The sequence below is a fragment of the Mirounga leonina genome, unplaced genomic scaffold (genome assembly GCF_011800145.1).
Source record: "Mirounga leonina isolate KUSES-001 unplaced genomic scaffold, KU_Mleo_1.0 Mir_151, whole genome shotgun sequence".
Taxonomy (NCBI): Eukaryota; Metazoa; Chordata; class Mammalia; order Carnivora; family Phocidae; genus Mirounga; species Mirounga leonina.
The window spans coordinates 89,705,076-89,730,109 of record NW_023270377.1 but is presented as its reverse complement, the minus strand read 5'-3'; the positions used below and the strand labels follow the sequence as shown (position 1 = coordinate 89,730,109).

Genomic DNA, 25,034 nt, shown 5'->3' with positions numbered 1-25,034 from the left:
AACCGAAACCCCCATCAACTCTTCAACTGCCTTGTACTTAAATATGAACAGAAAACCAGGAAAAGAGAAAAGTTGACAATATGATACAAAAGCAAAAGTAAACAAAAAATGAGGGAAGGATGAAAGGGCAGACAGATGACTAGAGAAAGTAGTTATTTCAAAGAATAGGACACAAAATAAAAATTTTAAAAAATTAACACTTTTACTATCCTCAGAGAGCCCAGAAGATATTGTTCTAAAACCTACATTATAGACTTTACAAGTCATCACTTCTAATGTCTTCTGTTGATAATGTTTATTAAAAAGAAAAATATTTCAAATTGTTGAATCACTGTCTTGCACACCTGAAACTAGCACTCTGTGTTAATTATACCGGAATTAAAATTTAAAAAAAGAAAATAAAAATATCTGGACGAATGCTGGTGGCCTGAGGACTTTTGATATGAAAATTACAATATTAATTGTCAGAACCTTTTTAGAAAATATTGAACAACTATAACTGTGACCCAACAGAGGACATAGTTTTGACTTAAAGCATTTTTATTTATCCCAAATTACATATCTAAGAGTGTTCACAATCCTTCAAATAAGGCTGCCATTACAGGGAATTCAGTCCTACCAACCCCTTGAGAAGCCCTAAAATGTATTCTATGATCCTAGCAGGGCTCTTTTAGAAGCACCACATCTGACAGGATGAAGAACCACAGTTCTTCCTAGCCAATCTGTAGAGGTACAATAAGGTTTAAATAATATTCTCATGAAGCACTCACAGTTTACTGAAAGTCACTTGTTTTGGGCAATTAATCTAGGAAGTGAATTCCCTCTCTATCTTCAAGTCTTTGTAGCAGTGATATAAAAATCTAGGTATGGAATTTGGAGATGGAGATTCAAATTACAGCTGCTTACCACCTGACTTTAAACAAGTCAATCACCACTCAATATATGGCTTCTACCTCAAACATAAACACAAAATATCTGTGGCATAACTTATTAAAAAATAAAGATTTAAAATCACCATTTATCATAGTGATTAGCATACAGAAACTCTATTATATTGAAGAGACTCTTTTTAGATAAATATAAACTAAAATTTCCACATAAAAATCAAAGATCATTATGTATCATTTTATCATCATCAAAAGATTGCCCATCATGTGTACATTCTATTTTATCTGACACCAAACAGGCCAGGTTTTATTGGAAAATCTTTGTGTACCCCCAAACCATCTCTTTTCCATAAGAAAGTGGATATTAATTTTGAGCAGACAATCCCCAAACAAGTAAAAACAAATACACAACAAAAAATCATATGGTCCTCACAATAGAAAATGAGATTTCCATAGCTGAAACCCAAATTTTATTCCCAAGTTTATCATATTTGGACAATAATAATTTTATTTCCTCAAGTATAAAATAAACGACGATTTCTAAGATCTAGAAATCTTTGGAATTCAAACTCTAAACATTTCTAATAATCATTCAACCTGTACCATCATCTAAATTGGTTCAAAACAGACTACATTTTTTCCAGTTTTTTCTTTATGGTTTCTATGAATATTTTTGGAATAGCAAATCTACATTTTCAACACAACTATAATCTCTTGATTAATTTTACAGATAAAATATTGATGATCTTTATAAAACTTTACCTACCTTATAGACTCAGTGATGCTATAGCAAATGTTACTAACACAATTAGAACCAAATTTATTGTTGAATATTTGTGGCAAAGTTTCTCAAAATGTTAAACATTATAGTTACCATATGACCCAGCAAGTCTACTCCTATATACCCAAGAAAAGTGTAATCATATGTCTACTCAAAAACTCACACATGATGGTCATAGTGGTATTTATAATAGTCAAAAGGTAGAAACTACACGTTTCCAACAACTGATGAATAAATAAATGTGTGGTATATTCATACAATGGAATATTATTTGGCAATAAAAAGTGATGCAGTACTAACATATGCTAAAACAGGATGAACCTTGAAAACATTATGATGTTGATAATAAGTATGTGATTCCATTCATATGAAATGTCCAGAATAAGCAAATATACAAAGACAGAAAGGAGATTAGTGGTTGTCTAGGGCCGAGTGGGAATGGGGAGTGACTACTACTGGGTATGGCAATTTGACAGTATCTATCAAAAATTTTAAAGAACATATTTTTTGATTCAGCCATCTGTTTTCAGAGATCTATCCCAAAGTAAGAGTACAGTTAAACATATATGAGAAAGTTGTTTATTACTGCATTGTTTGCAACCATGAGAAAATAAATTAATTTTGTGAAATATTGTGTAGCACTTACAAATGATAATATGTACAAACTTGGAAAGTGACTCAAGGCATCTATAGTTAGACTAGACAAACAGATGAATTGAGATAGAGATATTCCTTTTATATGATAATATGTATATGACATAGAGCAATATACATATAGAGACATGTCTTTATGTAAAATACAAATATAAGATATATATAACATACATGACACATAATTATACATACAATATGATTCTATTGATGTTAAAAACAAAAATTAGACGAAGACTGAAAGGAGGCTTAGCTGATTCTCAAAGAGCAGTTATTTCTGGAGACCGAAGACTGGGAGGTAACAAAGAGGGCTTTTTACATTCTACTCTGTATGCTTCATATTATTTGAAATAATATTTTCATATTATTATGAAATAATAATATATTCATGTATTACCTATGTCATTAAAAAGGAAGACTAATGTTTTTAAATAACCATAGGAAAAATCCTTTGCCTGAGAAAAGGATTTTTTAAAAAAGTAAATAGATTATCCCAACATGCTAAAAACATCCAAGCGAGCAGGTAAGCCACATGTTTTCCCTCAGTGGACATCAGGTTCCAAGAGGTATAGAGAGTCGAAGGGTGGGGGAACTAGACTGAGGAAAAGAATTAGCAAGACTAAGGTCAGCCCAGTTGTCAGAGGAATACTCGGGGCAAGTCTACTAGAAAGAGAATAGATTAGTTGAATCCCATTTTTTAAACTTTTTTTTTTTTTTTTTAGAGAAAGAAAGAGAGTGTGTGTGAGCAGGGAGGGGGAGAGGGAGAGAGAGAATATTAAGCAGAGAATATGACCTGAGCCAAATCAAGAGTCAGACACTTAACCTACTGAGCCACCCAGGTGCCCCAGTTGAATCCTGTTTTTATGACTTGAAATAGACTTGCCAGTTGGAAAAGTCTAACTTATTCTCATCCTTGCCACTTTTATTTGAAAACCTTTGTAGGACACAGAGCATGACAGATGACTATATGAGTCATGGTCCTGGACAGGAAACAAATGGCACAGTGAGCAGGATCACTACTGAAAGAGTTTAATGAAGAGACTACGTGGAAAACTGGAGGCTGAGTTAAGGGAACCAACAAGAAAAGATGAATGAAGCAAAGGAGTACAAGAGTATAAAGCCATTACCCACTCAGGGCCTGAAGGGAAGGGGAGGGCAGTAGCCAGAACCTATAAGGGCTGCAGCTGGAAAAGAGGGGCCACCCAACAGGACCTGCTGCAGATGGAGACACACAGCCACTGCCCAACTGCAAGAGGCAACCTGAGGATTACAGAATGTTTTCTCCTCCTGCCCTCTGACCTTTGGCCAGTGCTCTCTTTTGACCGTATCCAAAGGGCAAGTGATACAGGACTGGGATGAACAAGGGTTGAGAGGGGATGATTGACAACCAAGGCTCCTACCTCCTTTAATTATAAGGTACTTGTGCTTTTAAAATGAACTGGTATTTGGGACATCACTGTTATTCTGGTTGTGTCTTACTTCACCATTGTCATGTAAATATCACAGGAAACAAAATGCAAAACGAGGTGCACTTAACTATTCAACCATCCTGGAAATGTATTTATAAGATTCAAGGAAAGGCTCTGCAAAAACTAGAATATTTCAGGGAGAATTCACATGTCTGTTCCAGAGAGTATAATTAGAAACCATAAAGAGATTTTCTCATCTTTGTCATGAGGCTGAAACAATTTTCAGCTGTCCCATTATTCCCTGTGATAAAGAAGATAATATGTAAGCCATAGTTATACTTTGCAAGGTTTTTTGTTTTTGTTTTTGTTTTTGTTTTGGGTAGCAAGACATTACTAGATTTGAAATTGAAATAATGCCTGTACAATAAAGCCAAGAGCCACTCTTCAGGAATCCTAAATACCAGTCAGGAACATACTATGTGAATGTAATTTCTTCTGGATTTGAGTAAATGAAATTTTGAAAAGAATTCATTCTATTGATTAATCCAAAACCCAGCCTTTCTATTGTAAAGCCCCAAATCATTCTCTATGACTTTAAATAAACAGGTAAAAATTAATATTGAATAACAGAGATTCAAAAATTCTTCTCTCAACTTGAGTTTCCTTTGCAAATAACGAGTAATTGCCTCAAGTAGAAGAAACAGCAGCTTCAGATGTGCAACAATATGAGCACATCTGTGGTGTCTAAAGAATAGCCAAAGACCAGACTAACTACCACAGAGGGAGGAAGGGGGAGCTAGATAATAATGCATCTGATGAACAAATCATGTAGTCTTGTTAGCCAAAGCAAAAACTTTGGTTTTTATTCTGGGTGAAAAAGAGCAGATGCTTCAAATGCTCTTGCCTATTTCTGCCTGTTTTAACTTATACTTCTGGCATCTGTCATGAGAAGAGTAGACCCCAGAGAGTTGTTGCTCCTTCAACCTGGGTCCCAGAGCTGTCCTACTGATCGTTATAATTTCTTGTTATGGTAAATCCTGAGTATTTCGGGGTTGATTTGTTACTGCAGCATAAACTGGATAATATATTCCCCTAGACTCTGAGCTTCATATGTGCATATTATGTCTGTTTTTGATCAACATTTGGCTTCGCAGTGCTGGAGTGGTTCCTATCAAAAAATAGGAAAATCAGGTAAATCAGGGTGGTGTGCATAAAAACCTAGCTGTGGAGATTCTAGAATTGTAAAAGTGTTTGAGCCATACCTTAAGTTTTTGAGCCAGAATAGAATCTCTGGGTGTTGAACTCAAGTACTTGTATTAAATATTCCTACCAATATTAGAGAAGAAATATATGTTCTTCAATTTTAAAAAATGCATTTACACACAAGATATAAAATAAGTCTCCTGAATTCATCATCCCATTCTGCTACTGTTTTGTGTGTATACTGTATATTTTTATTATATTTACATGTGTGTCTATATATATTCATATATGATATGAATATATTAACACACACATATATATATTTACATAAATCGCATTATACCCATATATATTGATTTGCAACTTGTTTTATCACATTAATTGAAAACATATTTTTGTTGGTCTTCTCATCATTTCTAAAAGCTGCATAGTATTTCTCTATTTATACCATTATGCATTTAACCAATCTCTTATTGATATTTATTTTTTAGTTTCTAAATATTTTTCTACAAACCTGCAAATATACACCTACATATATACCTATCACACAAATCTGTAGAAATAGAAATGCTGGGCTCCAGACACACATAATGTATATTTTGATAGTGACAGATTGCTCTCCAAAAGATTCTTACAACTTTTCATATATATTTTTAAAAATCTTCACAGGTGATGATAATGCAGTCATCTGGTTAAAACCATTGAATTAAATAGGAAAAAGAGAGAGGAAGCTCAGAGTTAGAAAAACAACTTTTCTAATCATGTAATGCCTAACCAGGGATAAAGAAAATACCACCTTGGTCAATCGCCATTAGTTTTCTCAGAAACAGATTTCAGTTGAGCATATTTTCTCCTTGTAATTTTTTGTATATCCAAATTATTTTTACCTTTAAATATTAACAGTAATAAATGAAGATATTCTTACTGGATTCCTTCAATTCTTCATAGCTTTTGAAAGAGAATCCAAATATAATTATCTTTATATCCAAACCATGTCAGTAGATGCAAACTAATTATGCCTCACTGAACTGAGATATGGCTGACATATAATACTTTGCATAGATTTTAGAGCAAATCTGAATGTAGATTTTAAATATCTTTGCCTTTCATTTGTATTATATGCCTCAAAGTTTCAGGTTACTATCTTCTTTCAGACCAAACATTTAAAATTAGTAGCACATGTACAGGTAATGACAAAGGGAAATGAGCTGATCACTTTTGTTAAAAGTACCAACCTCCAAAGAAAATGACAAGATGTTTTCCTTGATGACACTCACTCTTTACTAATATTTGTTAAACCTGGGATATTTAATTTTTGTTGAAAGGGCAGTACATTGAATTAAATCTTGACCATCTAAATACCATGATAACCTTGGAGTAGTAACCTTGGATGCATTAGCCAATATTTCTAGATGTGAACATCTTATAAAATGGTATTGAGGGATAGACTGAGAAGGGTCAAAAACATGATAAATTATTCAACCAAGTAGGTTGAACACTGGAAATGAAATGACAACTTGATCATCAAAAAAATTATTATAAAGTGAACATTTCCCCTGGACTAGCATGGCTTACTTTTCCTTCTCTTTTTATTTACTCTGACAAGCTGCAATGTGCTAGTTAACACAACCTAATGGACTACATGAAATTAGATCAAAGAGCATATCAACAATTCTACTGACTCTATCTGAAGTTTTATCAAGTCATAATAACAAGTTTGAGCCTTGTTAAATATCTATTTAACAATTAAAAAAAATTCTTAAACCACTGTGGAAAATTAAAAAAATAAGCTCTCTATATTTTCTTATTACTATTATTACTATCTTATTAACTCATTAATTTAATCGCCAATTCAGAATTTACTATAATTATCATAAAAGAACCAAAATAAATATATTAATTTAGAAACTCCTCATGAAGAAGGATTTTGAAAAGATGATGGCCCACTAATTTCAATTTTACACATATCATTAAAAATCTCATACAGACTAACTATGAAAATAAAATATCCCAGACTGCACACCCATGGAGAGGTAAAAGAAAATACCAGAACTTCCAGTTATATCCTAGTGGGCCAATAAATAAGCCAGGCCATTAGAGTTGGATATGGAGTCCTTGCATTTGTGGCAAGTCAGGTGTGGATAGCACAGAAGACAGGAAATGCATGGGATTCTCATAGGAGAACATAAATGACACCAATTATGGTTGACCCTCATAAGAAAAGAAACCCAATGAGTGGATAAACATGATGAATAGATCTGAAATCTGGCATATCAGAGCACTGACTACCAGAGTGAAAAGAAAAGAAAAAAGGATTAGAATATATGAGGGACCAGAGGAGACAATCCAGAGGAGTGTCTTTTGATTAAATGATGAAAGGAAGGTAAGAAGCAACTCAAGAGAGGGCCCTGAAGTATGACTGTTTTGAACAATGAAAAGAAGAAGTATAAGTGCTGTAAATCATAAACTTGAAAACTCAGAGCCAGCAGGTATGTGAAATAAGGGCTGACTCTAAAAATAGACAGATAGATAAATGAACAAGCTCATCCCAGAAGAAAAGGAAAAGTTACAAGATGCTCAAGGGAAAATAGGTACAACTGAAAATTCAATAGGAGTATAAATAATGGAAATAAAAAGACCAAAAAAAACCCCTCAAAATACATAAAAAATTTGAAAATTCCAATGAAAGTGATAGAGAGGCAAAGCAGGTTTAACATATACATAAAATTGGAATCTATGAAAAAGGAAAAATAGAAACTGAACCAATATTTAAAACTGTAATTCAAGAAAAGTTTCCTTAAAAACCCTGAATTTTTAACTCCTAGATGTTTCTTAATTCAATTATTGGACTTTAAAATGAATAAATACTCCTCGGAACTTCAGGCAAAAAAATCAAATCACTTACAAATGAAAGAAAATTAGGTTGAAATTAGACTCCAACAAAAATATGGAAAGCAATACAAAAGGGAAATATTTTCAAGAAACTCAATAAAAATTATCTAATTATTTTATATTCAACACAGTTTTCCTTACAATATCAGGCTATGAGAATAAAAAGAACAGTTATAAACCCTTAGGAATCTATGAATATTTTTTCAGGCATTATTTTTGCAGAAGTTACTAGGAGATAACAGTTCCTACAAATGAGGAAACTGGCAAAGTCATTGGTGGAAAGAACTGAATATTTAATTTTAGATCTAAGACTCAAAGGTGGGTAATCATGGAAGAATACATTGGAAGTGTAATGTTCTTAGACATAAAGCAAACATGTAAATTTAAAAAATAGAAGGAGGAGGGAAAAATAAGAGAGGAGTAAAATAAAGTCATTGGGATATATGTATATCCATATATATATTTATCTATATATACATACACACACAGACACACACACACATATATGTATATTTCAAACCTTATACACAAATGACCTCAGAATCATTCAGACCTGAATGTAAAAGCTTAAACTCTTAGAGGAAAACATACGTATAAATCTTCGTGACCTTGGATTAGGCAATGGTTTCTCAGATATGACACCAAAAAGCAGAAGTAATAAAAGAATGGATAAAAATGTATTCATCAAAATTAAAACCTTTTAGGGTAATGAATAGACTTGTGGAATCACTATGTCCTACACCTGAAATCAATGTAACATTGTGTGTCAACTATACTTCAATTAACAAAAAAACTTTTTAGGGGTTCCAGTTCAATATGATGATATAGGAAGATCCTGAACTCATCTCCTCCCATGGACACAATGAGTCTACAGCTACATATGGAATAATTTCCTCTTTAAGAAAAGGTAAATACTGGCTGAGTGATGACTACATATTAAGAAAATGAGTAGAAAACAACGCTGAGGTGGGTAGGAGAGGCTAGGACACATTCTTGCCATAAACCCTATCCCAGGGTCAGGGACCCACAACTGGGAGGGAACTTAAAACCTGGATCTGCTCCCTGAAGAGTAAAGCATTTGAACCCCACATCAGGCAACCCAACTTTTAAGACATGCACCTGAGAGATGAGTGCAACCCCACAAAAAACTAATTTTGAAAACATATGGGGCTCATGTCCCTAGACCCACAAGACTCATGATCTGAGAAATGGCTCTCAAAGTGCTCAAGTGCCCAGAGCCCAGCTCAGGGACAGCTGATCATGCTCAGACTTGAAGTAAAGGAAGCTCCCCTGCTTATATTAAAGTGTTTCCCTGAGGGGTAAGTGTATATTTAACACACACATCTAGGAGACTGCTGGAACATACTCTGGGACAGAGACTGGCGTGTGCAGCTCTCCCTTTACTCTGCTCTAGTGCACCAGTATCTCCCAGAAGGGAGTTTTTACATGTCTGGTGCCCTGCTTTTGGTAGCTGCTGCCTAGACGGCACCTCTTGATTGCCTGGCTCTGGAGGCCAGGGTAGCTTATGTTCCTGGTCCCATGGACAGGAAAAACTAGTGTCACCCAGATAGGAGCTCATAGCCCTGTCTGGCAATCCTGATTTTTATGATTGCTCTCTGGGAACACTTCCAAATCTGCCTCTGGTGGCCAGTGGGGCTTTTGCTTGTGGGTCCTACAGAACTCTAACCAATGGAGAAAGAGTTCTTAAACAGCTACCAACCCCAGGGCACACCAAGAGGCAACAGACCCAGGAAGTCTTTCTGTGAAGGAGACCTATTAGATGATCCTCATGGCTGTGGCTTGAGGGACAGGCTTCTAATTAAAAACTTACCTGGGGGTGACTGTAATCTTTACAGAGACCTCAGAGGGTAAGTGCTATTTTCTTGCTCATATTGTGCCTTGCTGTAGAGCACCAGCATTTTCTATAAGGGAGCTTTTCACACATCTGGTATCCTAATTTTTGCAGCTGCCACCCAGAGGATGGCCCTTTATCACCTGTGGCAAGGGGGGCTTACATCCCGGGGTCCCACAGCACTGTAGAAATTGGAGAGATGGTTCTTGGCAGGCTATCACCCCAGGGTACTGCACAGAGAGCAGACTGAGGCACCCCCTCCCAAGTCTTTCTGTGAAGGAGGCCTCTGTGCTTATCCTAGAGCTTCAGTCTAAGGAGTAGGCTTCAAGCTTGTCAAGCATTTAGTGGTCTACTCACTGCTATCAAGGAACATAGGCTGTGGGTAGCATGCTGGTGCTCTCCCTCTTCTTTACTCCAGATCACTGGTATCTCCAAGAAAAGAACTTCTATACTTCTCTATAGCCCTGACTTTTGTGACTGCTTCCCAGGGGAATATCTCCAGATATCCTGGCTCTGGTGGCCAGCACAGGTTATGCTTGTGGTTCCACAGGACCGTAAATATCTGCATACTTTTAAAAGCTGCTACCTGAGGGTCTGGTTTCCAGCCAACCTGAATTTAGGTTCTGAGATCTTCTCCTTTAAGACACTGACAGAACTTGGCACATCCTCAAATACTGGGAGCTACTGGAAATGTAATAGGCTGCTTGGAAAAGCACAAAGGTTTGACAGACAACAAAGAACTGAGAAGGGTTAAACAACAAGGTTCATCTCCTACATGAGGCTACTCCTTCAAGACCAGGAGAGGTGGTTGTTTCATCTACTGTATAGATACCAACATAGAGTCAGGAAAAAAACCCAAAAAACAAACAAACAAAAAAAAACCAGAGAAATATGTTCCAAACCAAAGGACAGGATAAAACTCCAGAAACAAAAACAAAAACAAACAAAACCCCAAAAGAACTTTAATGAAATGGAGATAAGTAATTTACCTGATAAAGAGTTCACAGTAATGGTCATAAAGATGCTTACCAAATTGGAGAGAAAAATGGATGACCTCAGTGAGAACGTCAACAAAAAGTTGGAAAATATAAGAAAGTACCAAATAGAAGTCACGTAGCTGAAGAATACATAAAAGAACTAAGAAATACACTAGAGAGGTTCAATAGCAGACTAGAGAAAGCAGAATAAAGAATCAGTCAACTCAAAGACAAATCAGTGAAACACACCAGAGCAGGAAAAAAAGAAAAAGAAAAAAGTGAAGATAGCTTAAGGGACAGCATCAAATGGTTTAACGTTCACATTATAAGGCTCCAGAAGGAAAAGAGAGAGGAAGGGGCAGAAATATTATTTGAAGAAATAATGGCTATAAACTTCCCTAACTGGAGAAGGAAACATGTTCAGATCCAGGAAGTGTGGAGAGTTCCAAATAAGATGAACTCAAAGAGACCCACATCAAGACATATTATAAGTAAAATATCAAAAGTTAAAGACAAGGAGAAAATTTTAAAGGAGCAAGAGAAAAACAGCTTGTCATGTACAAGGGAACCCCATAAGACTACTAGCAGATTTTTCAGCAGAAACTTTGCAAGCCAGAAAGTAGTGGCATGATATATTTAAACTGCTGAAAGAAAAACAAACTTTCAACCAAGAATACTTTACCTGACAAAGTTATCATTCAGACTAAAGGAAAGACAAAGAGTTTTCCACACAAGCAAAAGCTAAAGGAATTCATCACTACTAAACCAGCATTACAAGAAATGTTAAAGGGACTTCTCTAAACTGAGAAGAAAAAGGGCACTAATTAGTAACAAGAATACAAAGAAAAGAATATTATTGGAAAGGTAAACATATAGTAAAGATAGTAAGTTAATCACTTATAAAGCCAATATGGAAGTTAAAAGACAAATGTAGTAAAAATATGATTACAAGAATTAGTTAAAGGATACACATGATTAAAATATATCAAACGTGACATATGACATCAAAAACACAAAGTTGGGGATGAAAGAGTAAAAATGTTGAACTTTAGAATGGGGTAAAAAATTTAAGTTCTTATCAACTTAAAATAGATTGTTATAAGTTGTCATATGTAAGCCTTATTGTAACCACAAAGCAAAAACCTATGGTAAATATACAAAAGATAATGAAAAAGAATTACAAGCTACCATTAAAGAAAGTCATCAAACCACAAAGAAAAAGAAAAAGAGAAAAAGAAAGGAACAGAAAAAAACTACAAAAACAGCCAAAAACTATAAACAAAATGCTAATAACCATATATCTACCAATAATTATTTTAAATGTGAATGGACTGAATTCTCTAATCAAAACACATACAGTGGCTAAATGGATAAAAAGAGAAGACCCATCTATATACTGCCTACAAGAGACTCACTTCAGATGTGAAGACACATACAGAATGAAAGTGAAGTGATGAACAATTATATTCCATGCAAATGGAAACCCCAAAAAACTGGAGTATCAATACTCATATCAGACATGGTAGACTTTAAAACAAAGGTTGTAACAAGAGACAAAGAAGGGCATTACATAATGATAAAGAGATCAATTCAATAAGAGGATATAACAATTGTGATATCTATTCACCCAGCAAAGGACCACCTAAATATATAAAGCAAATATTAACAGATATAAAAAGAAAATTGACAGTAACACAGTAATACTAGGGGACTTTAACATCTCCTTTACATCAGTGGATAGATCATTCAGACCAAAAATCAATAGGAAGCATCAGCCTTAAATGACACATTATACCAGATGAAATTAACAGATATTTACAGAGCATTCTATCCCAAAACAGTAAAATACACATTCTTTTCAGGGGCACATGGAACATTCTTCAGGGTACATCACATGTTAGGCCACAAAACAAATCTTAATAAATTTAAGAAAATTGAAATCGTATCAAGCATCTTTTCCAACCACAACAGTATGAAACTAGAGATCAATCACAAGAAAATAACCTGGAAAAAACACAAACACATAGAGCCTAAACAATTAGCTACTAAACAACCAACGAGTCAAAAAAGAAATCAAAGAGGAAATAAAAAATACCTGGAGACAAATGAAAATGGAAACACCGTGGTTCAAAATCTTTGGGACACAGCAACAGCAGTTTTAAAAGGGAAGTTTATAGCAATTCAGACCTATCTCAAGAAACAAGAAAAATCTCAGTCTAAACTGACACCTAAAGGAGCTAGAAAAAGTAGAGCAAACAAGCCCAAAGTTAATAGAAGGAAGGAAATAATAAAGATGAGTGTAGAAATAAATGAAATAGAGACAAAACAAAAACAATTAGATGAATGAAACCAACAGCTAGTTCTTTGAAAAGATAAATAAAATCAATAAACCTTTGTCCAGACTCATTAAGAAAAAAAGAGAGAAGAAAACAAAAATAAAAGAAGAAATGGAAAGGGGGGAATTCATAACCAACAACACAATCTTCCAACACTGAATCATGAAGAAATGGAGAATCTGAACAGACCGATTACAAGTAATGAATTGAATCACAATCAAAAAACACCCAACGGAAGTCCAGGACCAGATGGCTTCGCAGGTGGACACTATCAAACATTCAAAAAAGATTTAATACTTATTATTCTCAAACTATTCCAAAAAATAGAAGAGGAGGAATGCTTCCAAATTTATTCTATGAGGACAGCATTACCCTGATATCCAAACCAGACACTACAAGAAAGAAAATTATGGACCAATATCCCTGATAAACATAGGTACAAAAATCCTCAACAAAATATTAGCAAACCAAATCCAACAATACAATAAAAGGATCATTTACCATCAACAAGTGAGATTTATTTCAGGAATGCAAGGATGGTTCAACATCTGCAAATTAATCAATGTAATATACCATATTAACAAAATGAAGGAAAAAACAATATGATCATCTCAATAGGTGCAGAAAGGCATTCAACAAAATAACATCCACTCTTGATAAACACTCAACAAATTGGTTTCAGAAGGGACATACCTCAACCTAATAAAGTCCATATAGGACAAAGCCACAGCTAACAAACTCAATTGTGAACAGCTGAAACATTTTCCTCTAAGAAGAGACTTTTTGTGCTTCAAAGGACATTATCAGGGGACACCTGGGTGGCTCAGTTGGTTAGGCATCTGCCTTTGGCTCAGGTCATGATCCCAGCATCCTTGGATCGAGCCCCACATCAGGCTCCTTGCTCAGTGGGGAGTCTGCTTCTCCCTCTGCCTTCCACTCCCCCGGCTTGTGCTCCCCCTTGCCTCTCTCTCTCTGACAAATAAATAAAAAAAATCTTAAAAAAAAAAAAAGGACACTATCAAGAAAGTGAAAAGACAACCCACCAATGAAACAACATATTTTAAAATCATATATCTGGTAAGTCTTGCATCAGAATACATAAAGAACACCTATAACTTAACAATAAAGTGATATATAACCCAATTTTTAAAAGACTAAAGGATTTAGATAGATATTTCATCAAATAAGATATATGAATGACCATAATCATATAAAAATATGTAACTCATTATTATAGATATATAAATTAAAACTACAATGAGATACCAATTCATACCCACTAAGTTAACTAAAACCAAAAAGACATACAATAACAAGTGTTGAAAAGTCTGTGGAAACTTTGGGACATTTATTCATTGCTCATGGTACAGACACTTGGGAAAGTTTTGTCAGTTCATTAAATGGTTAAACATAGAGTCGCTATACCACCCAGCATCTCCATTACTAAATATATACCCAAGGGTAATGAATACATGTTTACATACAAACTTAGTTGTACATAAATGTTTACAGCAGCATTATTCATAACAGCCAAAAAGTGGAAACAACTAATGTCCGTCAACTGATAAAATAATTAACAGAATACAGTGTATCTAGGCAATGAAATATTATTTGGCAATAAAAAGGAATGAATCATTGAAAGTTGCTATAAAATAGATGAACCTTGAAAACATTATGTTAAATAAAAGCTAGTAACAAAGGACCACATATTATGTGACCCCTTTTTCTGAAAAGTCCAGAATAAGCAAATCTATAGAGACAAAAATTATATTAGTAGTTGCTTAGGACTGGTTGGGGGTGACTGGAAGATTGTGGAGTTATGGTTAAGGGGAGTAGAGCTTCTTTTTGGAACATTGGAAATGTTCTAAAATTGATTTTGGTGATGATATTCAACTGTGTATATATTCTTTTTTTTTTTTTTTTAAAGATTTTATTTATTTATTTGAGAGAGAAAGAATGAGAGACAGAGAGATGAGAGGGAGGAGGGTCAGAGGGAGAAGCAGACTCCCTGCCGAGCAGGGAGCCTGATGTGGGACTCGATCCCGGGACTCCAGGATCATGACCTGAGCCGAAGGCAGTCGCTTAACCAACTGAGCCACCCAGGCACCCAACTGTGTATATATTCTAAGAGCCATTGACTTTTACACTTTAAATTTGTGAATGTCTGGTATGTAAACTGTATCTCTATAAAGCTTTCTAAAAGGGGGGTAGGAGGGAAATGAAGTAATGATACATGCTGCAATGTGGATGAACCTTGAAGACATTCTGCTAAATTAAACAAGCCCTAAATAAAATCTTTAAAAAAACAAAAAAAAAAAACAAGCCAGACATAAAATGCCATATATTGTATGATTTAATTCACATGACGTGACCGAAATAGGCCAATCAATAGTGACAGGAAGTACATTAGTGCTTGCCAGGGACTAGGAGAGGGGAGGAATAAGGAGTGGCCACTATTGGGTACAGGGTTTGTTTTGGTGTTAATGAAAATAGTCTGGAATTCCATAGTGATGCTCGTTGTACAGTCTTATGAATACACTAAAAATTATTGAATTGTACATTTTTAAAAGAAAAAATAAACTTCTCAATTAAAATAAACAAATTATCAATGTATAGTGTATACTGCTCAAGTAAATGGTAAGCTTAATTATCTGACCATGTTGACTTTCAGTCCCCTGAAAGTGTTTAAGCGATTCTTCCTAACAAAAGCTCATTAAACTCTATGGTAAATGGGTAATGATTAACATTTATGGATTAAAAACCATTCTTAATGAATAGGTGATAGGATTCACACACCCCCACAACCCACACTATAATGTTTTTGCAAAGAATATATTAGCTCCAAATTTTAATACAGAACCAACCTGGTTGAGTTATGAATGCACATTCGTTGGCTCTGACCACATCTAGTCAAGCAATTAGGAACTCTGATAAGAATAATTTTGGGGACACCTGGGTGGCTCAGTGGTTAAATGTCTGCCTTTGGCTCGGGTCATAATCTCAGGGTTCTGGGATCATTTCCTGTGGGCTCCCTGCTTGGTGGGAGTCTGCTTCTCCCTCTCCTCTCCACTCATGCTCTCTCTTGCTATCTCTGTCTCTCTCTCTCAAATAAATAAATCTTTAAAAAAAGGATAATTCTGTACATATAAGAATTATCAATTGTCTTGTGTTTGGATGGTAAATCTGATTACAATTACACATTATGATTGTATTCATTTTAACTGCAATCTATGAAAGCACAGATTGTGTTGACGTGACCAGGGCTGTTTGACATACAATCTCCCCAGGAAGATTCAGTTCAATGTAGTCGAATACTCTACATTTTATTCTCAATATAAGTTCATAAAAATAATTTGATTGAGTTTTAAACCTTTTCAACCCTTTGTTTTGACAGAACAGACAAGGCACATTGACAAGCAGACTCAAGGACCGACAGGAAGTGTGATTTAAGTGGCCTGTAGGAGTGTTTGGGAATTTTAAGCATTCACTGAAGAAGTAACATAAGTTGAAACTCTAAATGGAATCTCTGTTTAAGATTATTGGCTAAAATACTGAAAAAAATGAACAAAGATTCCTGCCCCCATTGAGCTTCAACTTTAGATGGGGTATAAATAAAACCAATAAATAAATAATATATTCGAGGTGAGAAATTACATAGAAAGAATAAGTGGAGTAGAGTAAGTAGAACAGAGTATTCAAGGGGGTTGTCAGATTGCACTATTAAATATTACAGTAATCAGAGTAGATCTTATTAAGAAATGGAAGTTGAACAATATATTGAAAGTGCTGGGGAAAAAACAATCCTGGAAGAGTTACCAGCAGGGGTAAAGTTTTTAAGGTACAGTGACGTGTGGGAGCTGGTTTGTAATTGTTCATAAATCCAATTGTTAAATTATTCAAACTTCTGTGAGCTGGTTGTTAAACATGATCATTATTAAACATTAAATTAGATAAACTTAAGTGAAATATCTTAAAAACTCATCACTGAAGTATTTTAGTACATTTTACCATTATTGATGCCATTGAGGTTATTTACATGTATTATTTCTGTATTTTGAATACTATCTAATGATGTGTTTCCCAACTTTGTGTTAAAAAATATCACAATGATAGTTTAAAATCTTTACTAGCAGGAGCATATATACCACAGAAATTGTCAAACACTATGAGTCAGGGATTGATTTTTTGTTTTATTGACTGTCTACACTTATGAAAGAGATGGAGAGGGGATGTTAGTAATGCATTTTGAACTTAAAAGTGTGTCTTATCTTATTTTTTCAAGATTTTAGTCAAGTGTATATAGAGAGCAATCCTTGTTTTGGGGTTGATTTCCCCAGGAAGTTGCAGTGCTTTCCTCTTCTTTTTTGTCTGTGACTTTCAGTTTCTCTCATGTACGACAGAAAGACCAGAAAGGCTTTACATGTATAAAATGCAGCCTTCCCTTTAAGATAGGAGGATGGGAATCTGACCAACCTGTGTGTCATGCATATACCAGAAAGAGGAGAGTGCCAAAACCAGTCCTAATTACCATAATTCCCAAATAGTTAATTTTATTTTTTCAGGAAAAAGCCCTGCAGATTTTACTCGGGAGTAGTCTCTACATTATAAATGTATGGGAGGGGGATATGGAGAAAAAACTGGGATGTTTACACCATGGATACTTTTAATTAATTTCCTGCTTTGCCCTCCCTTTTTCATGGATCTCTAATATGCTAACAGCAAACCAAGTATCTCTGACATCAGATTTGCTTCTTCCTCCACTACATCTTATTCTTGGCTCCTACTTGTTCTCTTTTTTTATTAGCCATTGCTATGCTATCCATATCCCAGAACTTATTGAAACTATATGTTCACCAATGATTCTCTTTCTTTTACTCTCACTGTTAGGACTTACTCTTTTAACCATTTATCTATAATCATTTTAATGGGTTCTTAGGAGAGAGAAGTGGTGGATGGGTAGTATTAGTCTACTATCCTTAACCCATATTTTTCCTCTATTAGACACTAATTCTAAAAGAAGCCATAAATATGCATTGATATTTACCTATTACTAGTGTAGTACTTTATATGATAGAGAAGAAAGCCACATATATAGTTTTTTTGTAAATGGGTTTAGTTAATAAAATATGTCACATTTAAAAAGTTCATCGATTGGACATTATGGAAATCTAATTATTGACACAAATACTTTCAAAACCATTGTTAGAAAATAAAATTGATTAAAACATTACCATAACCCAAATAAATCCAGAGGTTTCATGAGGTTCAAATTCTGAATGGAGTTGCATTAAAAAATATGTATCTTTGAGTCAGTTTAATTAAAACATCTATAAAATCAAGAGTTATCAAATTCATCATTTACAACATTACAACTAGTTTTCTCTCCTCTCGTTCTCTCAAATCCTGCGCCTGTAAGCTTCTCACTTGCCAGTTTTTACCTCTTTTCCCTCCATAGAAAAAAATGCCTGAAAAGGATCTACACCAAATAATAAATAATAGTTCTTTTCATGCAGTGGAACTAAGTAACTTGAATTTTTTCTATATTTTGAAAATAAACATATTTACTTGTTCTGTACATTTATTTTTAAAGGCACTTTACTAACTACTATCTGAATTGAAGTTTGTATTTTTGCCTAAATAATATCTAGTCCTCTTGTTTATTTACTAATTGCACATGACTCATTCTTTGAAACCATGCCCAGATTACTTTTGTGAGGTATTTATTTTTAATTATATTAGCTTTGCGTAGATCCTGAGAATAACTGTCTCTTACATACTGTTACTTCAATATTTCAAGCAGAATATTTTAAGCCTTAATGGTTGACAATTGCTAACACAACTGTTGTCTTCAAGTGTTGTCTACATGAAGCTGATTGGTTGTTTTTCATAATAACATTAACCAACATTGTCTCAGAAGATAAATCTCTCTTTCAGAATCGAGTAATTTTTCAAAGTTCAAGTTACCATAGTTGTAATCAATGAAAGGAAGTTTTTACAAAGCTAATCAAAGATTCTAGGTGTGCTCTCATAATGATATATTTTCTGCTTCCATTTTTTTCTCAACAATATCTTCAATGGTAGCATACAAATGAATCAAGATCTGCCAATTTCAGCATTGTTTTTAGTACCCTCAGAACAAACTCGAATGAGACCTGATATCTATTATAACCTTTTTTCTTCTCATGTGAAGGATATGGGTCTAAGAAACTATGGCTTCATTGTCTTTAAGCCAAGTGTTTCCAAATTTTCGATGTCTCTTGCAAATCTGCACTAAGTAGTAACATATGACTTATTGATTTTTTTTCTTAAAAATCTTCCTTTGGGGCGCCTGGGTGGCTCAGTTGGTTAAGCCACTGCCTTCGACTCAGGTCATGATCCTGGAGTCCCGGGACTGAGTCCCGCATCAGACTCCCTGCTCAGCAGGGAGTCTGCTTCTCTCTCTGACCCTCCCCCTTCTCATGCTCTCTCTCTCTATCTCATTCTCTCTCTCAAATAAGTAAATAAAATCTTTAAAAAAAAATCTTCCTTTGGTGAATTAATTTTTTAATGTCAGTATATACACATAACTATATATGAAAAGGGTACCAACTGATACTTCTTAATATCCTAAACAACAGAAAGTAAATTGTTATATACCCATTCTTTTACAGTTCCTTCCAGGGAAGAAAATAAGAAGGGCTAAAATACCAATCTCACTTCTTTGCAGGAACAGTATCGTGATTATATCCAATGACTTGGCTACAGGATGTGAGAAAAGTAATGTTTCATGAACATTATCCATTAGGAAAAAACTGCTTTTGTGACATTGCAGTTAACTCTCAAATTGGACTCATCTGAAATATATATATATATATATATATATATGATAAATGTGTATTCTAGTCCCTCCATAGGATTTTCCATTCAGGGATCTCAACAATTACTTTTTGGTGTCTATATTTTCTGGTTAGAGAAATTTGGATGTATGAGAACAGTTGCTTAGTCAGTGGCAAAGTGAGTCATGTTGAAGCAAAATACTAAATTAATGTTTGGGGAACCTGTATCTAGATAATACATCCTCTTTAGTTTTATTTAAAAATCATTCTTCAAATATTTATTCAGTGAGGTTGTGTTGATCAATGAAAGATAAAACTGCATGCTGCAAAATAAAAATATGTGCATTTACTTGGGATCTGAAGGATTGCAATCCAGGAGACACAGAGTTGACCAAAATTGAAAACACGCTCAAGAGACAAAGGAGGTTAGAGCTTTTTAACATGCAGCAGCAGAGGCCTTGGCTTTTAGCTGTGTTCAACAACAATTCTGAGAATTTGAAATAGGAGACATGTATAAGCCCCATTTCCTCAATGTCCTCCCAGCTCCATTTTAAATAACTCTTAACAATTCTTACTCCATCTTACTCTGTCCATTATCAGTTGTCAGTCTACACATTTGTGGCCACCTAAGAGCAAGAAAAGTATGAAAGGTCTGCCAGAGTCAATAGGACATCACTATGTGATAACAGCTGTTGCTAATGAGACAGATGTTAAATAGAAAATTCAAGAACCTGGGGATGGAGAGTCCATTTTTTCTATCAAAATCATTATTAAAACTTATAAGATATTAAAAAAAAAAAACTGGGGCGCCTGGGTGGCTCAGTTGGTTAAGCGACTGCCTTCGGCTCAGGTCATGATCCCAGGGTCCTGGGATCGAGTCCCACATCGGGCTCCCGGTTCAGCGAGGAGCCTGCTTCTCCCTCTGACCCTCTCCTCTCTCATGCTGTTTCTCTCTCACTCGCTCTCTAATAAATAAATAAATAAAATCTTAAAAAAAAAACTGAACTCACAGATACAGAGAACAAATTTGTGGCTGTCAGAGGTGGGAAGTGGGAGGTGGGGAAAATGGGAAATGTTCTATAACTTAGCCTTTTATACAGGTAATGAGATAAATTTTTGGTAAGTACATTATACAAAATATTGAATATACTGTACATAGACTGCTAAATATTTACATGAAAATAAACATGTTTAACAAATTACGTATAATATTTATAAGAACTCTAGTGAAATTGAAACCATGATACTAAAGGTCAGTCCATCTCTAGTAAGATAATGATCAGAGCAAATAGGCTAAAGACTTGTGACTTAGCGACTTTACGTAACTATAGAAGTATTAGCTCTGGTCTTTACCCTCTTTGACATCTAGGTTTTATTGTATATAGCTCAGAGTAAATGAGTTGTTTCCTGAAAGTAAAGTTGATATGCAAATTATAAGAAGTTCTTTGTATCTTTCTGTATAGTTATTCAATGGTAAGATCTGGTGCATATGTCTATATATTCCAAATATACGTAATTAATTAAGTTTTTATGTTTTGATATTTCTATTTCTTTTACTAATGGATTTATGCAAATCCATGCATTACAGAAGCACACATTTTCTTTTTTTTTCAGAAGCACACATTTTCTTATATGCCATGATATGCATGTGGATGTGTAGCCCTCTGTCACATCTACTGGAAGGATTTATCACCCAGGTTGAGCTTCTCCCCTTGGGTTGTTTCCTACTTCTTCTTAGGTGACCTATCTCCAAAGGGATCTCTTGTCTTTGGGGCTGGGATTAGTCTAACTGGCTGAACTAGAACTTCACTATAAAGACATTTCTTTCTCTTTGTATGTCATTTACAGTAGTTCTGAGTAAAACAACTTTGAAAATAGGTCAACTACAAGTACGAAGCTGTGAAATATCTGGCAATTTATGTCAGCTTGGACACTGGTTGGTCTGACCACCCAGTACTCTGTATTAGGATCCCTTAATATACTAAACAGAACATACAGGACTCACAATGAAAAGTTACAATTTCTTTAGCATCATTCATTGCTGTATGTCACCATACAGCTAGGTCTAATGTCTTCAGTGAGAGAATTCAACACCCTTTGTACAGCAGGAATGAGCACACCATGTTGGTGAAAGCTTGTGGAGTCAAGCATCTAGTTACCAACCTGAAAACTAGGACTCAAAGACAGGACCATCTCTTTTAGAACTTTCCAATATGTGTTTAAGAGGATGTTGGTGGCAGCCTGCCAGGTACATAAGCCAGAGTGGAAAAAAACTCTCATCAGTCATCTGACCCAGGGAGCAGTCTGTGCTCACTGAAATAAATTTTGAAAACAAGGAAGAGTTGCCCTTGTAGTATCTTGTTTGGACATATCTTCAAAGTCTTTTCAATGACATGCCTCAGAAAAAAATTCAGCAATGCCCCACTGGATTTCTTCCCAAAAAGCTAACAGCAATAAGCAGTTAGTATTTAAGATGACTGGTAGGCTCTTGAAAATGCTTCGTGGAATTTTAATGATAAAATTTGGGTTGGAGGAATGTATGTTAAAGTACTTGCATTTTTTCTCAATCTGACTTATTTCACTTAGCATTCCACATAATTTCACTCATATGTGGAATTTTTTTTTAAAAAATGAATAAACACACAAACAAAAAGCAGAATCAGACTTACAAACATAGTGAACAAACTGATGGTTGCCGGAGGGGAAGAGATGGGGAAATGGGCAAAGTGGGTGAAGGGGAGTGAGAGATACAGGCTTCTAGTTATGGAAGGACTCAATCACAGGAATAAAAGGCATAGTATAGGGAACACAGTCAATAATGTTGCAATCGTGTTATATGGTGACAGATGGTAGCTACACTTATAGTGAGCACAGCATAACAAATAGAGAAGTTGAATTGAATGTTGTATGCCTGAACTAATTCAATGTTGTGTGTCAACTATACTCAAATTAGAATTAAAAAAAAAATAAAGTGCTTGCATTTCTTTCTTTGTGGCAATAATTTAATAATTAAATGATTTTTGTAAAATCCACCAGGCAAAAGAGTTAACACTAGGTATATTAGCAGAATGAGTTGCATTTTAGCACTATGAAGCAATATCAACCCCCAAAATGGAAGCATTTCTATACAATAAGCATAAATTTCTGCATTGGTAGATAGGCCTCTGACTTTTAGGGGGTAGTCCATTGGTCAAGTTATAAGTGGTCAGTAACTATATATTTCTTGAAGTCATGTAAAATATGTAATATCAAAAAAATTCCAATTATCTAATATTATGCTAAGACCTTTTAGATTTTCAGTAAGATTTTATGATTGACAAACTAGAATAAGTCATAACTTTCATAATCTTTGTATCAATAATTTTTAGTTGAATAGATTTGTTTGGTTGTCAATGTCAAATCTGAACATAACAGAATGAAATAAAAAAGTAGGTTTCTTTTTGTCTCTGGAACTAGACAGAAAGAACTGATTTACCAATCCCTAGTCCAAGAAGCAATAAATTAACAATTACCACTGGAATAGTTTATAAATGTGTATATAAATATACATATATAACACAAATATATATACATACATACACATATACACATATATATATTGTGTTATATATGTATATTTATATACACATTTAATATAAACTACATATAATTATAAAAATTATATATAATATGTATTACATAAAACTAATATTACTCAGCCATCAAAAAGAATGAAATCTTGCCATTTGCAATTATGTGGATGGAACTAGAGGGTATTATGCTAAGCAAAATAAGTCAGTCAGAAAAAGACAAATACTGTATGATTTCACTCATATGTGGAATTTAGGAAATAAAACAGATGAACATAGGGAAAGTGAAGGAAAGATAAAATAAAGTGAAAGCAGGGAGGAAGGCAAACCATAAGAGACACTGAACTCTAGGAAACAACTGAGGGTTGCTGGAGGGGAGGTGGGTGGGGGGAAGGGGTAATTGGGTGATGGGCATTAAGGAGGGCACTTGATGTAATGAACACTGGGTGTTATATGCAATTGATGGATCACTAAATTCTACCCTGGTAACTAATAATACAGTGTATGTTAACTAAATTGAATTTAAATAAAGAAGTTAAAAATATATTTTAACTAAAGGGCACATAAATGAAGACATAATCCATATCTTCAATGCATTAGAGACTTATGGGAGTCAGGTCTGGAGTTAGTGGTATGACAGAAGAAAACCTGTAAGAACTTAATTATACAAGTTACAAAATAAGATGTGATAACAGTTTGCAAGGGCTTTGAAAAGTTAAATGCATGCACGTTAAATCTACTGTTACGTACTAGGATGAACTGCTTTAAAATGAAGCTAAATCATGAAGGAGAATTTTAGATTTTTCTCTATACTATATCCCACATTTCTGATGAGTTGTGCATTGTTCATCTTTCTCAGCATATTGGTCTATGTAGCTTTGTTCAAATTATCTTTTTCCCTGTCCAGATTGGCTAGCGTCACCGAGCAGAAAAGAAGTTGTCATTTTGTAACTATGAAGAGTCCAGCAGAAACTTTCAGTACCCTCAATAGGAAAAGCAAATCTACTTGCCTTCAAGATGGTCAATCAATAGTGTCTCATATACAAGGAGATATGAAATGAGTATAGTCTGCTCATTGTTATGCTAAAATGACAATAAACAAATAACTCCATTTACTCTTCAACAATCTAAGTAGAATCAAAGTCCTTGCTTACATAAATCAAATTAATGAGGAAGTTCTCTGAACTCAGTGGTGACATTCATTTACTGGTTTCTATAGCATGCATTTATGAGTACTTACCATGCAACAGGTACTGTACCGGGAGTACAGGAGACAGACATGGAGCAAGATAGACAGAAGGTCTGCCTTTATCAAACTTATTTTCTATTGTGGGAGACCTAAATAGGGTAAATATATAAAAAAACATAGTGATAAGTGCTATGGAAAAAAATTAAAGCAATAGAGAGAAATGATTATATTTTTTGATAGAAGGGTATTATACTTTTAGACAGAAGGCCATAGAAGAAGGCCACTCACTGAGAAGGTGACATGTGATTAAAGACCTGAAGGGGAAAAATTAAATATACATGTATATAACTTAAAATAATATTATATATTAATACATATAATGAAGTATCTACATGACATAAATTCAGACAGTACATGTTAGAAGTATAACCAATTAATTTATTCTCCTGTTCAGTATTGTTAATTCAAGCATT

The 25,034-nt window shown here is 34.5% G+C and overlaps 1 long non-coding RNA gene across 1 annotated transcript in view; it reads right to left on the bottom strand.

The window, feature by feature from the left end:
* The window catches only part of LOC118012495, a 41,948-nt gene extending 17,318 nt beyond the window's left edge, over window positions 1–24,630 (bottom strand). The window contains exon 1 of the long non-coding RNA XR_004679726.1: window positions 24,613–24,630. This is a non-coding gene — a long non-coding RNA (uncharacterized LOC118012495). The remainder of the gene's footprint in view (window positions 1–24,612) is intronic.
* Window positions 24,631–25,034: the final 404 nt, after the last annotated feature.